The sequence below is a fragment of the Somniosus microcephalus genome, unplaced genomic scaffold (assembly GCF_052327205.1).
Source record: "Somniosus microcephalus isolate GS21.2 unplaced genomic scaffold, FLI_Smic_1.0 unresolved_chr3, whole genome shotgun sequence".
NCBI lineage: Eukaryota > Metazoa > Chordata > Chondrichthyes > Squaliformes > Somniosidae > Somniosus > Somniosus microcephalus.
The window spans coordinates 53369137-53383041 of NW_028225181.1; the positions used below are offsets into that span (position 1 = coordinate 53369137).

Consider the following 13905-nt stretch of genomic DNA (forward strand, 5'->3'; position numbering starts at 1 on the left):
CAGTTTTGGTCACCTTACCTGAGGAAGGACGTTCTTGCCATGGAGGGAGTGCAGCGAAGATTCACCAGGCTGATACCTGGGATGGCAGGAATGACGTATGAGGAGAGATTGTGTCGATTGGGCTTACACTTGCTGGAGTTTAGAAGATTGAGAGGGGATCTCATCGAAACTTATAAAATTCTGTCAGGTCTGGACAGACTAGATGCAGGAAGGATGTTTCTGATGGCCGGGGAGTCGAGAACCAGGGGTCACAGTCTAAGGATAAGGGGTAAGCCATTTAGGACTGAAATGATGAGGAATTTCTTCACCCAGAGAGTGGTGAACCTGTGGAATTCTCTACCACAGAAGGCAGTAGAGGCCAATTCATTAAATATATTCAAGAAGGAGTTGGATATATTTCTTAAGGCTAAAGGGATCAAGGGATATGGGGAGAAGGCAGGGACAGGGTACTGAATTTGGATGATCAGCCATGATCTTATTGAATGGCAGAGCAGGCTCGAAGGGCCGAATGGCCTATTCCTGCTCCTATCTTCTATGTTTCTAAAAGCCAAGGAAGCAGTGCAGGAAAGTGATTGGGGTAAGGATAACCAGATTGTGTCAGGAAGGGACCGAGCGTACAAACAAAGGAGTGCACTAACAAATAGGGTCCGGGTAAGAAAAAATGGTAAGACGACAAATAGGGCCATAGTACCAAAACATGTTAAGATGTCTAAAAATGTTAAAAAGACAAATCTAAAGGCATTGTATCTGAATGCACGAAGCATTCGTAATAAGGTAGACGAATTAACAGCGCAAATAGATGAAAATAGATACAATATAACTGCGATTACGGGGACTTGGCTGCAGGGTGACCAAGACTGAGCTGAATATCCAAGGATATTCGATATTTAGGAAGGACAGGTAAGGAGGAAAAGGAGGTGGGGTGGTGTTGTTAGTGAAGGATGAAATCAGAGCAATAGTGAGAAAGGATATTGGCTCAGAAAATAAAGATGTAGAATCAGTCTGGGTGGAGCTAAGACGCACCAAGGGGCAGAAAACATTGGTGGGAGTTGTCGATAGGCCTCCAAACATAGAGCCCTAGAGTTATACAGCACAGAAAGAGGCCCTTCGGCCCATTGTGTCCGCACCGGCCATCAAGCCCTGTCTATTCTAATCCCATTTTCCAGCACTTGGTCCGTAGCCTTGTATGCTATGGCATTTCAAGCGCTCATCTAAATGCTTCTTGAATGTTGAGGGTTCCTGCCTCTACCACCCTTTCAGGCAGTGAGTTCCAGATTCCAACCACCCTCTGGGTGAAAAGGTTTTTCCTCAAATCCCCTCTAAACCTCCCACCCCTTACCTTGAATCTATGCCCCCTTGTTATTGACCCCTCTACTAAGGGGAAAAGTTCCTTTCTATCTACCCTATATCTATGTCCCTCATAATTTTGTACACCTCAATCAGGTCCCCCCTCAGCCTTCTCTGCTCTAAGGAAAACAAACCCAGCCTGTCCAGTCTTTCTTCGTAGCTGAAGTGCTCCAGCCCAGGTAACATCCTGGTGAATCTCCTCTGCACCCTCTCCAAGGCAATCACATCCTTCCTATATAGTGTGGCGACCAGAACTGCACACAGTACTCCAACTGTGGCCTTACCAGCATTTTGTACAGCTCATGGTGATGTAGGAGATGGCATTAAACTGGAAATTAGAGATGCATGTAATAAGAGTACTTCTTCTTCTTAGGCAGTCCCTCGGAGCCGAGGATGACTTGCTTCCACATTAAAACTGAGTTCTCAGGTGACTGATGAGTCCAATGCGGGACCTACAGTCTCTGTCACAGGTGGGGCAGACGGTGGTTGAAGGGGCGGGTGGGTGGGGTGCTTGGGTTGACGTGCGCTCCTTGCGCTGCCTGCGCTTGGCTTCCGCTTGCTCCCGTCGAAGAGACTCGAGGTGTTCGGCGCCTTCCCGGATACTTCTCCTCCACTTTGTGTGGTCTTGGGCCAGGGATTCCCGGGTGTCAGTGGGGATGTTGCACTTTTCAAGGAGGCTTTGAGGGTGTCCTTGAAGCGTTTCCTCTGCCCACCTGGGGCTCTCTTGCCGTGCCGGAGCTCCGAGTAGAGCGCTTGTTTTGGGAGTCTCGTATCGGGCATGCGGACAATGTGACCCGTCCATCGGAGCTGATCGAGCGTGGTCAAAGCTTCGATGCTGGGGATGTTGGCCTGAGCAAGAACACGGACGTTGGTGCGCCTATCCTGCCAATGGATTTGCAGGATCTTGCGGAGGCAGCGTTGGTGGTACCTCTCCAGTGCTTTGAGATGCCTGTTGTACATGGTCCATGTCTCTGAGGCATACAGCAGGGTGGGTATCACTGCTGCTCTGTAGACCATGAGTTTAGGGCCGGGTTTGAGGTCCTGGTCTTCAAACACTCTCTTCCTCAGGCGACCGAAGGCTGCACTGGCACACGGAAGGCGGTGTTGGACTTCGTCGTCGACGTCTGCCCTTGTTGACAGTAGGCTCCCGACGTATGGAAAGTGGTCCGCGTTGGCCAAGGCCTTGTCGTGGATTTTGATAATCCGGGGGGGGGGGGGGGGGGGGGGGGGGGCGGGCAGTACAGTGTGGCGGGAGCAGGTTGGTAGAGGACCTTTGTCTTACGGATGTTTAGTGCAAGGCCTATGCTCTCGTATGCTTCGGTGAAGGTGTTGACGATGGTTTGGAGTTTGATCTCCGAGTGAGCGCAGACACAAGCTTCGTCTGCATACTGTAACTCGACGACAGAGGAGGGGACCACCTTGGATCTGGACTGGAGGCGACGGAGGTTGAACAGTTTCCCGCTTGTTCTGTAAATTAGCTCCACTCCAGTGGGGAGTTTACTGAGGGGGGGATGGAGCATTGCAGCAAGGAAGATCGAGAAGAGCGTTGGTGCGATGACACAGCCTTGTTTGACCCTGGTTCGTACATGAATTGGGTCTGTGGTGGAACTGTTGGTCAGGATCACAGCTTGCATGTCGTCGTGAAGCAGGCGGAGGATGGTGACAAACTTTTGAGGGCAGCCGAATTTGAGGAGGACACTCCATAATCCCTCACGGTTGACAGTGTCGAAGGCCTTTGTGAGATCGAACAAGCCACTGGGAGAAGGCGATTGAGGAGGATTCTTGCAACGACTTTCCCTGTGGCAGACAGCAGGGAAGCTCCTCTGTAATTACCGCAATCGGACTTTTCACCTTTCTTGAAGATGGTCACAATTACGGCGTCTCTGAGATCCCCTGGCATGCTCTACTCCTTCCAGATAAGAGAAATGAGTTCATGAATTCGCGCCAGTAGTGCTTCTCCGCCATGCTTTAGTGCCTCGGCGGGGATTCCATCTGCTCCTGAGGCCTTGTTGTTCTTCAGTTGTCAGATGGCCTTTTCAACCTCATGCCAGGCTGGGGTTGTGCTGAGATGGTGGCGGGTAGCATGCTGTGGGATGGAGTGGAGGACACTCACGTCGAAGACAGAGTCACAGTTAAGGAGATCTTCGAAGTGCTCCTTCCAGCAGGCACTGACTGCCTCTCTGTCCTTGATGAGTACCTCTCCATTCTTGGCCCGCAGTGGGGAAGGGCCTTGGGTGCTTGGGCCGTAGATGGGCTTGACTGCGCTAAAGAATCCACGCACGTCGTGGTTGTCGGCTAGCTGCTGGATCTCCTGCGCTTTTTCCACCCACCATCTGTTCTTTAGGTCGGAGTTTTTTGTTGGACCTAGGCCTTCAGACTTCTGTAGAGCTGCTTTCTTGCTCTCGAGTTCTGTTGCTGTTTCCAGATCAGAAATGCCTTGCGCTTGCGGCTTATTAGCTCCTGGATCTCCTGGTCGTTCCAGTCTTGGTGTTTCCTGGTCGAGTGACCGAGCGTCTCTTCACAGGGACTGATTATGTTGGCCTTGAGTGCAGACCAGGCACTGTGGGCACTCTGTGTCTCTGCATCACTGGGAGTCGTCAGGTTGTTTGTTAGGCACAGTAATCATGGGTGACTTTAATCTACATATAGACTGGCCAAACCAGATTAGCAATAATACTGTGGAGGATGAATTCCTGGAGTGTGCACGAGATGGCTTTTTAGACCAGTACGTTGAGGAGCCAACTAGGGAATAGGCTTTCCTAGATTGGGTATTGTGCAATGAGAAGGGGTTAATTAATAATCTTGTTCTGCAGGGGCCTTTAGGGAAGAGTGACCATAACATGATAAATTCTTCATTAAGATGGAAAGTGAAGCAGTCCAATCCAAAACTGGGGTCCTTAAATCTAAACAAAGGAAACTACAAAGGTATGAGGAGGGAGTTGGCTATGATAGATTGGGGAGCTTCATTAAAAGACACAATGGTGGATAGGCAATGGCTAACATTTAAGGAACGAATGCATGAATTGCAACAATTATACATTGCTTTCTGGCGCAAAAACACAAAAGGAAAAGCAGCCCAACCATGGCTAACAAAAGAAATTAAGGACAGTATTAGATCCAAAGAGGAGTCATGTAAAGTTGCCAGAAAAAGTAGCAAGCCTGACGATTGGGAGCAGTTTAGAGTTCAGCAAAAAAGGACCAGGAGATTGATTAAGAGGGGAAAAATAGAGTATGAGAGTAAACTTGCAAGGAACATAAAAGCAGACTGTAAAAGCTTCTATAAGTATGTAAAAAGAAAAAGATTAGTGAAGACAAATGTGGTCCCTTACAGTCAGAAACAGGAGAATTTATAATGGGGAACAAGGAACTGGCAGAACAATTAAACAAATACTTTGGTTCTGTCTTCACGGTAGAGGACACAAATAACTTCCCAGATATGCTAAGGAACCAAGGGTCTAGTGGGAAAGGGGAATTAAAGGAAATTAGTAAAAAAAGTGCTGGAGAAATTAATGGGACTGAAAACTGATAAATCCCCAGGGCCTGATAATCTGCATCACAGAGTACTAAAAGAGGTAGCCATGGAAATAGTGGATGCATTGGTTGTCATCTTCCAAAATTCTATAGATTATGGAACAGTTCCTGCAGATTGGAGGGTGGCAAATGTAACCCCACTATTTAAAAAAGGAGAGAGAGATAATACCGGGAATGCAGACCGGTTAGCCTAACATCAGTAGTAGGGAAAATGCTAGAGTCTATTATAAAGGATGTGATAACAGGACACTTAGAAAATATCAATGGGATTAGACAAAGTCAATATGGATTTATGAAAGGGAAATTGTGTTTGACAAACCTACTGGAGTCTTTTTGAGGATGTAACTGGTAGAATAGAGAAGGGAGAACCAGTGTATATGGTGTATTTGGATTTTCAGAAGGTCTTTGATAAAGTCCCACATAAGAGGTTAGTGTGCAAAGTTAAAGCACATGGGATTGGGGGTAATATACTGGCATGGATTGAAAATTGGTTAACAGACAAGAAACAGAGTAGGAATAAATGGGTCTTTTTCAGGGTGGCAGGCGGTCACTAGTGGGGTACTGCAGGGATCAGTGCTTGGGCCCCAGCTATTCACAATATATATCAAATGATTTGGATGAAGTAACCAAATGTAATATTTCCAAGTTTGCTGATGACACGAAACTAGGTGGGATTGTGAGTTGTGAGGAGGATGCAAAGAGCCTTCAAGGCGATTTAGACAAGTTGACTGAGTGGGCAAATACATGGCAGATGCAGTATAACGTGGATAAATGTGAAGTTATCCACTTCGGTAGGAAAAACAGAAAGGCAGATTATTTAAATGGTGATAGATTGGGAAATGTTAATGTACACCAGTCACTGAAAGCAAACATGCAGGTGCAGCAAGCAGTTAGGAAGGCAAATGGTATGTTAGTCTTCATTGCAAGAGGATTTGAGTACAGGAGCAAGGATGTCTTACTACAGTTGTACAGGGTCTTGGTGAGACCACACCTGGAGTAGTGTGCAGTTTTGGTCTCCTTACCGAAGAAAGGATATACTTGCCGTAGAGAGTGTGCAGCGAAGGTTCACCAGACTGATTCCTGGGATGGCAGGACTGTCATAGGAGGAAAGATTGGGTCGACTAGGCCTGTATTTACTAGAGTTTAGAAGAATGAGAGGGGTTCTCATTGAAATGTATAAAATTCTGACAGGGCTAGACAGACTGGATGCAGGGAGGATGTTTCCCCTGGCTGGGGGGGGGTCTAGAACGAGGTCACAGTCTCAGGATACGGGGTAGGACATTTAGGACTGAGATGAGGAGAAGTTTCTTCACTCAGAGGGTGGAGAACCTGTGGAATTCTCTACCACAGAAGACTGTGGAGGACAAGTCACTGAATATATTTAAGAAGGAGATAGATAGATAGATTTCTAGACACAAAAAGCATCAAGGGGTATGGGGAGAGAGTGGGAATATGGTATTGAGATAGAGGATCAGCCATGATCATATTGACTGGCAGAGCAGGCTTGAAGGGCCGAACGGCCTACTCCTGCTCTTATTTTTCTATGTTTCTATGAGAACAACCCCAGCTTCTCCAGTCTATCCACGTAACTGAAGTCCCTCATCCCTGGAACCATTCTTTAAATCTTTTCTGCACCCTCCAAAGCCTTCACATCCTTCCTAAAGTCTCAGAATTGGACACAATACTCCAGTTGAGGCTGAACCAGTGTTTTATAAAGGCTCATCATGCCTTCCCTTGCCTATATGCCTCTATTTATGAATCCCAGGATCCCGTATGCTTTTTGAACCACTTTCTCAACCTGCCCTGCCACCTTCAATGATTTGTGCACATATACCCCCAGGTCGCTCGGTTCCTGCATACCCTATAGAATTGTACCCTTTAGTTTATATTGCCTCTCCTTGTTCTTCCTACCAAAATGTATCACTTTGCATTTCTCCGCGTTAAATTTCAACTGTGCTGTAAGTTTCTACGAAATAACCCGACTGAAACGGGCTTGCAAGCCAAAAATCCTGATCAAAAGGGGGTTTGCAAGTCAAAAAATCCTGATCAAAAGGGGGTTTGCAAGTCAAAAAAATCCTGATCAAAAGGGGGTTTGCAAGTCAAAAAAAACCTGATCAAAAGGGGGTTTGCAAGTCAAAAAATCCTGATCAAAAGGGGGTTTGCAAGTCAAAAAATCCTGATCAAAAGGGGGTTTGCAAGTCAAAAAATCCTGATCAAAAGGGGGTTTGCAAGTCAAAAAACCCTGATCAAAAGGGGGTTTGCAAGTCAAAAAATCCTGATCAAAAGGGGGTTTGCAAGTCAAAAAACCCTGATCAAAAGGGGGTTTGCAAGTCAAAAAACCCTGATCAAAAGGGGGTTTGCAAGTCAAAAAAACCTGATCAAAAGGAGGTTTGCAAATCAGAAAAACCTGATCAAAAGGGGGTTTGCAAATCAGAAAAACCTGATCAAAAGGGTTTTTTTTTTGCATCAGTCCAGATTGTAGGTGGCTTGCAAGCCATTAATTGGCCCCCTTTTGTGCTCCGGGCTCTCGCCTCCCTCCGGCCTCCACCCAGACAACGCCCGCCCTCGCTTACCGGCTCGGCTCAGCGCGTCCCCGGCTGCTCTCGCTCCTCCTGCTCCGCTCCCGGTCGCTGGCCCGCGGTCCCCAGTCGCCCCGCCGCCCAGCCGCAGCCGCCCGCCGGCCTCGGTCACTCGGCCTGCCTGTTGCCAACCGGAAGCGGAAATACCCCCCTCCTCACGTCATTCCCTGAGACGTGCGACGTTCAGCCAACGTGCTGGCGTCATCAGGCCCCGCCCCCGCCTCGCGCTCAAACCCATAGACCCTATTCAGCCTCGCGCTGCAGGCTGGGTCGACCACCCTCCCATTTAAAGCAGGCTCGCAAGGCAAAAAAATGTCCCTCACTAAAGCAGGCTTGCAAGCCAAAAAAATGTCCCTCATTAAAGCAGGTTTGCAAGCAAAAAACAAGCCCCTGATTAAAAGAGGCTTGCAAGCCAAAACACATCCAACAAGCCCCCTGATTAAAACAGGCTCGCAAGGCAAACTAATGTCCCTCATTATAGCAGGCTTGCAAGCCAAAAAAAAAGCCCCTGATTAAAGCAGGCTTTTGTCTTGTCTTAGAATTTGGAAGTTTTAAGAATGTGCGAATAACAAATGACATGCATGCACACATGATGGAACTTACGCTTGAGCAAACGAATGAGCGAATGAACGAATGGATGATTGAATGATTGAATGGGTAAACGATGCCAGTAGGACTGGCGTGCTATGGGTTTTTTCTTGGTTTATTTAAATAGTGGTAGTTTGCACTGTAAATATTATTGATTCATTTGTAAAATTTATCATTGCATTTATATTGTTAACCATAAAGCTGTTTTCAAGGCTTTATATTTTCTTATTGTGGTCAATGAATGTAATGGATTTACTTTGTAATTGATGAGTTGTATAAATACTGTTGTACAATTAAAAAAAAAGAATGTGTGAATATGATTGTGCACCCAAGAATTGGAAAAAAACTTTGAATTACAATTTAGGTTAAGCTGGTGTGTAAAAACTCAGAAGTCCTGTTCCTGGGACTAGGGACAGGGTCACTGGCAAGGCTTGGAAGCTAAGCTAGAGCCAGGCCTGGTTAGTATCCTAGAGAGGAAGACCAGGTGCAGAAGGTCATGGAAGGAGCCCCGAGGAGGGGCGGTTGGTGAGAAGGTCACGGGAGGAGCGGCTGGTGAGCAGGCCCAGGCGGTGGGCTGAAGATAGGAAGAATGGTGGAAATGGAATGGCGGCGCGCACCGATGCAGCAGCTTTGCTTCTCCCAGTCATAGGAGCTTGCAAGATCACATTTCGTTGTTCATGTACTTGTGCAATGACAATAAAGTTGAATTATTATTATAAAAGTTTGTTGAACAAAAGATTAAGTTTCAGTCTAAGATTTAACCTTGGAGTCGCGGTTGCTATGGTGAAATTTTCCAAAGCAGTTTGATTTGATTTGTTTAAATGTGAAAAACTAATTTTTCTCCAGTTGTATTCAACGTTTTTACAGTCATTTGGAAAGGCATCTGAAGAAAGGACAATAAGAAATATAACGTAATTTACAGTTTTCTGCAAGCATGTGTTACTTTGTTTTGTTTTATCTGTCCTGTGTTTTGTTAATACAGTATTGGTCTGAATTAGATTGAAATTATTGAGGGTAACAAACCTATTAAATTGTGAAAACGCAACTGACTTTTTCGATTGGAAAACTTTTTTTAAATTTACGTGAAGTGACGCAATTGCATAGGCCTGGCAATGTTTCACTCCGCCTTCTTAAAAACCTGCAAAGGAGTTAACCCTTTCCATTGACAGCTGTTTAAGTTCACCAAGCAACAACTTTAGTGGAATTTAAAGATATTGGACATTATTGGCCCACAAATTCGAGTCGGAGGCTTCCCGCGGGTGAAAGCCTCTGACCTGCACTTACCTAGCGCGCCGGCCGTTGAGCTGTGGGCCCGCGTGGGATTCCAATCCTGGGCCTGCTCCAACTGCTGGCGCGCAGTGCTTGCGTATCCCAGGGGCGCAGTTAGTTCGAAGCGTCCCCTGGGATCACGTGGGCCATGGAGAGCCAATGGTAGCAGGGAATCTGTATTCATAGATTTGCCAGGAAGACCTGTCAAATCTATGAATACAATTCAGCCCCAAAAATAACTAAAACTTCAAATAAATTTTTTTTTAATCACTTTCTTAAAATAACTATAAATTACATAAAATAACTATTTTAAACAATAATTTAAATTTTTGCAAAAATTAATTACAGTTTCGAACAGGGCTAAAAATAAACTTACCTTTCTTTAATGTATATAAAAATAATAAACCTGTGGAAAAAATGTTTTAATTTTACTTAATTCAGGCCTTGCGACTGCTTTTTAAAAGTGTAGCTCCTGGAGACTTACCCTCCCAGAGAAACCTGGAAAAAAACGGAAGTTCCAGGCGTATGCGCTGCCTCTCCGGCGCACGCGTTCGACCTGTGAACCCCTTTCTTTAAGGGAACAGAGGTTCCGGTTTCCCGTGCATGCGCAGTGCATGCAAGAAACCGGCACTATTGTTGGACCTACGCGTGAGAACCCAGCGGGTACTCATCCGTGGGGACCCGAAGTTCTGGCCCAAATTAATATTAAATTTAAGTTTCTTAATTTTAAGTTAACATTTCCCCACAGTGACAGAAGGAAAATTATGATTTGATAAATTAACCCCTTGGGCTCCAATCAGTGTCACAATGGATTCTATTCTTTCTTTTGTTATATGGAAGTTACCTTGTAAACTAATTGCAGCACTTCTGTCTCTAATGTTAAAACACTGTGTAAACCACCAAGACTGGGTATCACTGGCTCTGCCACAGACTGCAGGAAGCCCCACAATCCAGGACCACTGTACTGCCTCACCGTCTGTTTCATTCCATTCCAGGGCAGTAGATCGCCCTCAACTGTCAGGGGTTGTATGTGTACTGTATCTATTTCAATCGCATGTAGTAATATCTGATTATTCTTTAAACTGTAGCTCTCAGAGATTAGCGTGTAAAGTTAAAGCACATGGGATTGGGGGTAAGGTACTGTCTTGGATAGAGAGCTGGTTGGCAGACAGGAAGCAAAGAGTTGGAAAAAACGGGTCTTTTTCGGAGTGGCAGGCAGTGACTAGCGGGGTACTGCAGGGATCGGTGCTAGGACCCCAGCTATTCGCAATATATATTAATGATCTAGATGAGGGAACTAGATGTAATATCTCCAAGTTTGCAGATAACACAGAGCTGGGTGGGCGTGTGTGCTGTGAGGAGGATGCAGAGAAACTCCAATACGATTTGGACAGGTTGGGCGATTGGGCAGATGCATGGCAAATGCAGCATAAATTGGATAAATGCGAGGTTATCCACTTTGGTGGCAAAAACAGAAAGACAGATTATTATCTGAACGGCAATAGATTGGGAAATGGGGAAGTGGAATGAGACCTGGGTGTCCATGTGCACCAGTCGCTGAAGGTAAGCATGGAGGTGCAGCAGGTGGTTAAGAAGGCAAATGGTATGTTGGCCTTCGTAGCGAGAGGGTTCGAGTACAGGAACAAGGATGTCTTGCTGCAGTTGTACAGAGTCTTGGTGAGACTACACCTTGAGTATTGTGTGCAGATTTGGTCACCTTATCTGAGGAGGGATGTTCTTGTGCAGCGAAGATTCACCAGACTGATACCTGGGATGGCAGGAATGACGTATGAGGAGAGATTGGGTCGATTAGGCTTATATTCGCTAGAGTTTAGAAGAATGAGAGGGGATCTAATTGAAACTTATAAAATTCTAACAGGACTAGACAGACTAGATGCAGGAAGGATGTTCCCAATGGCGGGGGAGTCCAGAAACAGGGATGACAGTCTAAGGATAAGGGGTAAGCCATTTAAGAGTGAGATGATGAGGAATTTCTTCACCCAGAGAGTGGTGAACCTGTGGAATTCTCTACGACAGAAGGCAGTTGAGGCCAATTCATTAAATATATTCAAGAAGGAGTGGGATATATTTCTTGAGGCTAAAGGGATCAAGGGATATGGGGAGAAAGCAGGGACAGGGTACTGAATTTGGATGATCAGCCATGATCTCATTAAATGGCAGAACAGCCTCGAGGGGCCGAATGGCCTATTCCTGCTCCTATCTTCTATGTCTATGTAAAACCATGTTGACTCTGCCTAATCATGTTATGATTCTCTAAGTGCCCTGATACCACTTCCTGGAGTAACTGCTTTCAGTTCTGGGCACCGCACCTCATAGAATCATAGAATGGTTACAGCACAGAAGGAGGCCATTCGCCCGTCGAGCCCGTGTCAGCTCTCTGCAAGAGCACCTCAGCTAGTCTCACTTCCCCACCCTTTCCCCATAGCCCTGCAAATGTTTTTCCCCTCAGATACTTATCCAATTCCCTTTCAAAGCCACAATTGAATCTGCCTCCACCACCCGCTCAGACAGTGCATTCCAGATCCTGACCACTCACTGCATAAACAAGTTTTTTCTCATGTTGCCTTTGGTTCTTCTGCCAATGACCTTAAATCTGTGTCCTCTGATTCTCGACCCTTCCGCCAATGAGAGTTTCTCTCTATCTACCCTGGGTCAAAATCCTGGAAATCCCTCCCTAACAGCACTGTGGGAGCACTTTCACCACACGGACTGCAGTGGTTCAAGAAGGCGGCTCACCACCACCTTCTCAAGGGCAATGAGGGATGGGCAATAAATGTAGGTTTTGCCTGTGGTGCCCTCATCCTAAAATGGGGGATTGGGAGAGGGCACCAGTAAATGGGGGATTGGGGTAGGCACCAGTAAATGGGGGATTGGGGAGGGGACCAGTAAATGGGGGATTGGGGGAGGGGACCAGTAAATGGGGTTTGGGGAGGGGACCAGTAAATGGGGGATTGGGGGAGGGGACCAGTAAATGGGGGATTGGGGGAGGGGACCAGTAAATGGGGTTTGGGGGAGGGGACCAGTAAATGGGGGATTGGGGGAGGGGACCAGTAAATGGGGGATTGGGGGAGGGGACCAGTAAATGGGGGATTGGGGGAGGGGACCACTAAATGGGGGATCGGGGACTGCTCCAGTAAATGGGGGATTGGGGGAACCTCCAGTAAATGGGGGATTGGGGGAACCTCCAGTAAATGGGGGATTGGGGGAAGCTCCAGTAAATGGGGGTTTGGGGGAACCTCCAGTAAATGGGGGATTGGGGGAAGCTCCAGTAAATGGGGGATTGGGGGAACCTCCAGTAAATGGGGGATCGGGGGAAGCTCCAGTAAATGGGGGTTTGGGGGAAACTCCAGTAAATGGGGGTTTGGGGGAACCTCCAGTAAATGGGGGATTGGGGGAAGTTCCAGTAAATGGGGGATTGGGGGAAGCTCCAGTAAATGGGGGATTGGGGGAAGCTCCAGTAAATGGGGGTTTGGGGGAACCTCCAGTAAATGGGGGATTGGGGGAAACTCCAGTAAATGGGGGATTGGGGGAAGCTCCAGTAAATGGGGGATTGGGGGAAACTCCAGTAAATGGGGGATTGGGGGAAGCTCCAGTAAATGGGGGATTGGGGGAAACTCCAGTAAATGGGGGATTGGGGGAAGCTCCAGTAAATGGGGGATTGGAGGAAACTCCAGTAAATGGGGGATTGGGGGAAGCTCCAGTAAATGGGGGATTGGGGGAAACTCCAGTAAATGGGGGATTGGGGGAAACTCCAGTAAATGGGGGATTGGGGGAAACTCCAGTAAATGGGGGATTGGGGGAAACTCCAGTAAATGGGGGATTGGGGGAAGCTCCAGTAAATGGGGGATTGGAGGAAACTCCAGTAAATGGGGGATTGGGGGAAGCTCCAGTAAATGGGGGATTGGGGGAAACTCCAGTAAATGGGGGATTGGAGGAAACTCCAGTAAATGGGGGATTGGGGGAAGCTCCAGTAAATGGGGGTTTGGGGGAACCTCCAGTAAATGGGGGATTGGGGGAAACTCCAGTAAATGGGGGATTGGGGGAAACTCCAGTAAATGGGGGTTTGGGGGAAGCTCCAGTAAATGGGGGATTGGGGGAAGCTCCAGTAAATGGGGGATTGGGGGAAGCTCCAGTAAATGGGGGATTGGGGGAAGCTCCAGTAAATGGGGGATTGGGGGAAGCTCCAGTAAATGGGGGATTGGGGGAAACTCCAGTAAATGGGGGATTGGGGGAAGCTCCAGTAAATGGGGGATTGGAGGAAACTCCAGTAAATGGGGGATTGGGGGAAGCTCCAGTAAATGGGGGATTGGGGGAAACTCCAGTAAATGGGGGATTGGAGGAAACTCCAGTAAATGGGGGTTTGGGGGAACCTCCAGTAAATGGGGGATTGGGGGAAACTCCAGTAAATGGGGGATTGGGGGAAACTCCAGTAAATGGGGGATTGGGGGAAGCTCCAGTAAATGGGGGTTTGGGGGAAACTCCAGTAAATGGGGGATTGGGGGAACCTCCAGTAAATGGGGGATTGGGGGAAACTCCAGTAAATGGGGGTTTGGGGGAAGCTCCAGTAAAT

At 47.2% G+C, this 13905-nt stretch overlaps 1 protein-coding gene across 1 annotated transcript in view; it reads right to left on the reverse strand.

The window, feature by feature from the left end:
* The window catches only part of LOC147091451 (BTB/POZ domain-containing protein 17-like), a 69420-nt gene extending 61818 nt beyond the window's left edge, over positions 1-7602 (reverse strand). The window contains exon 1 of the mRNA XM_085976798.1: positions 7452-7602. The gene's annotated coding sequence lies outside the window, so the exon portion shown is untranslated. The remainder of the gene's footprint in view (positions 1-7451) is intronic.
* Positions 7603-13905: the final 6303 nt, after the last annotated feature.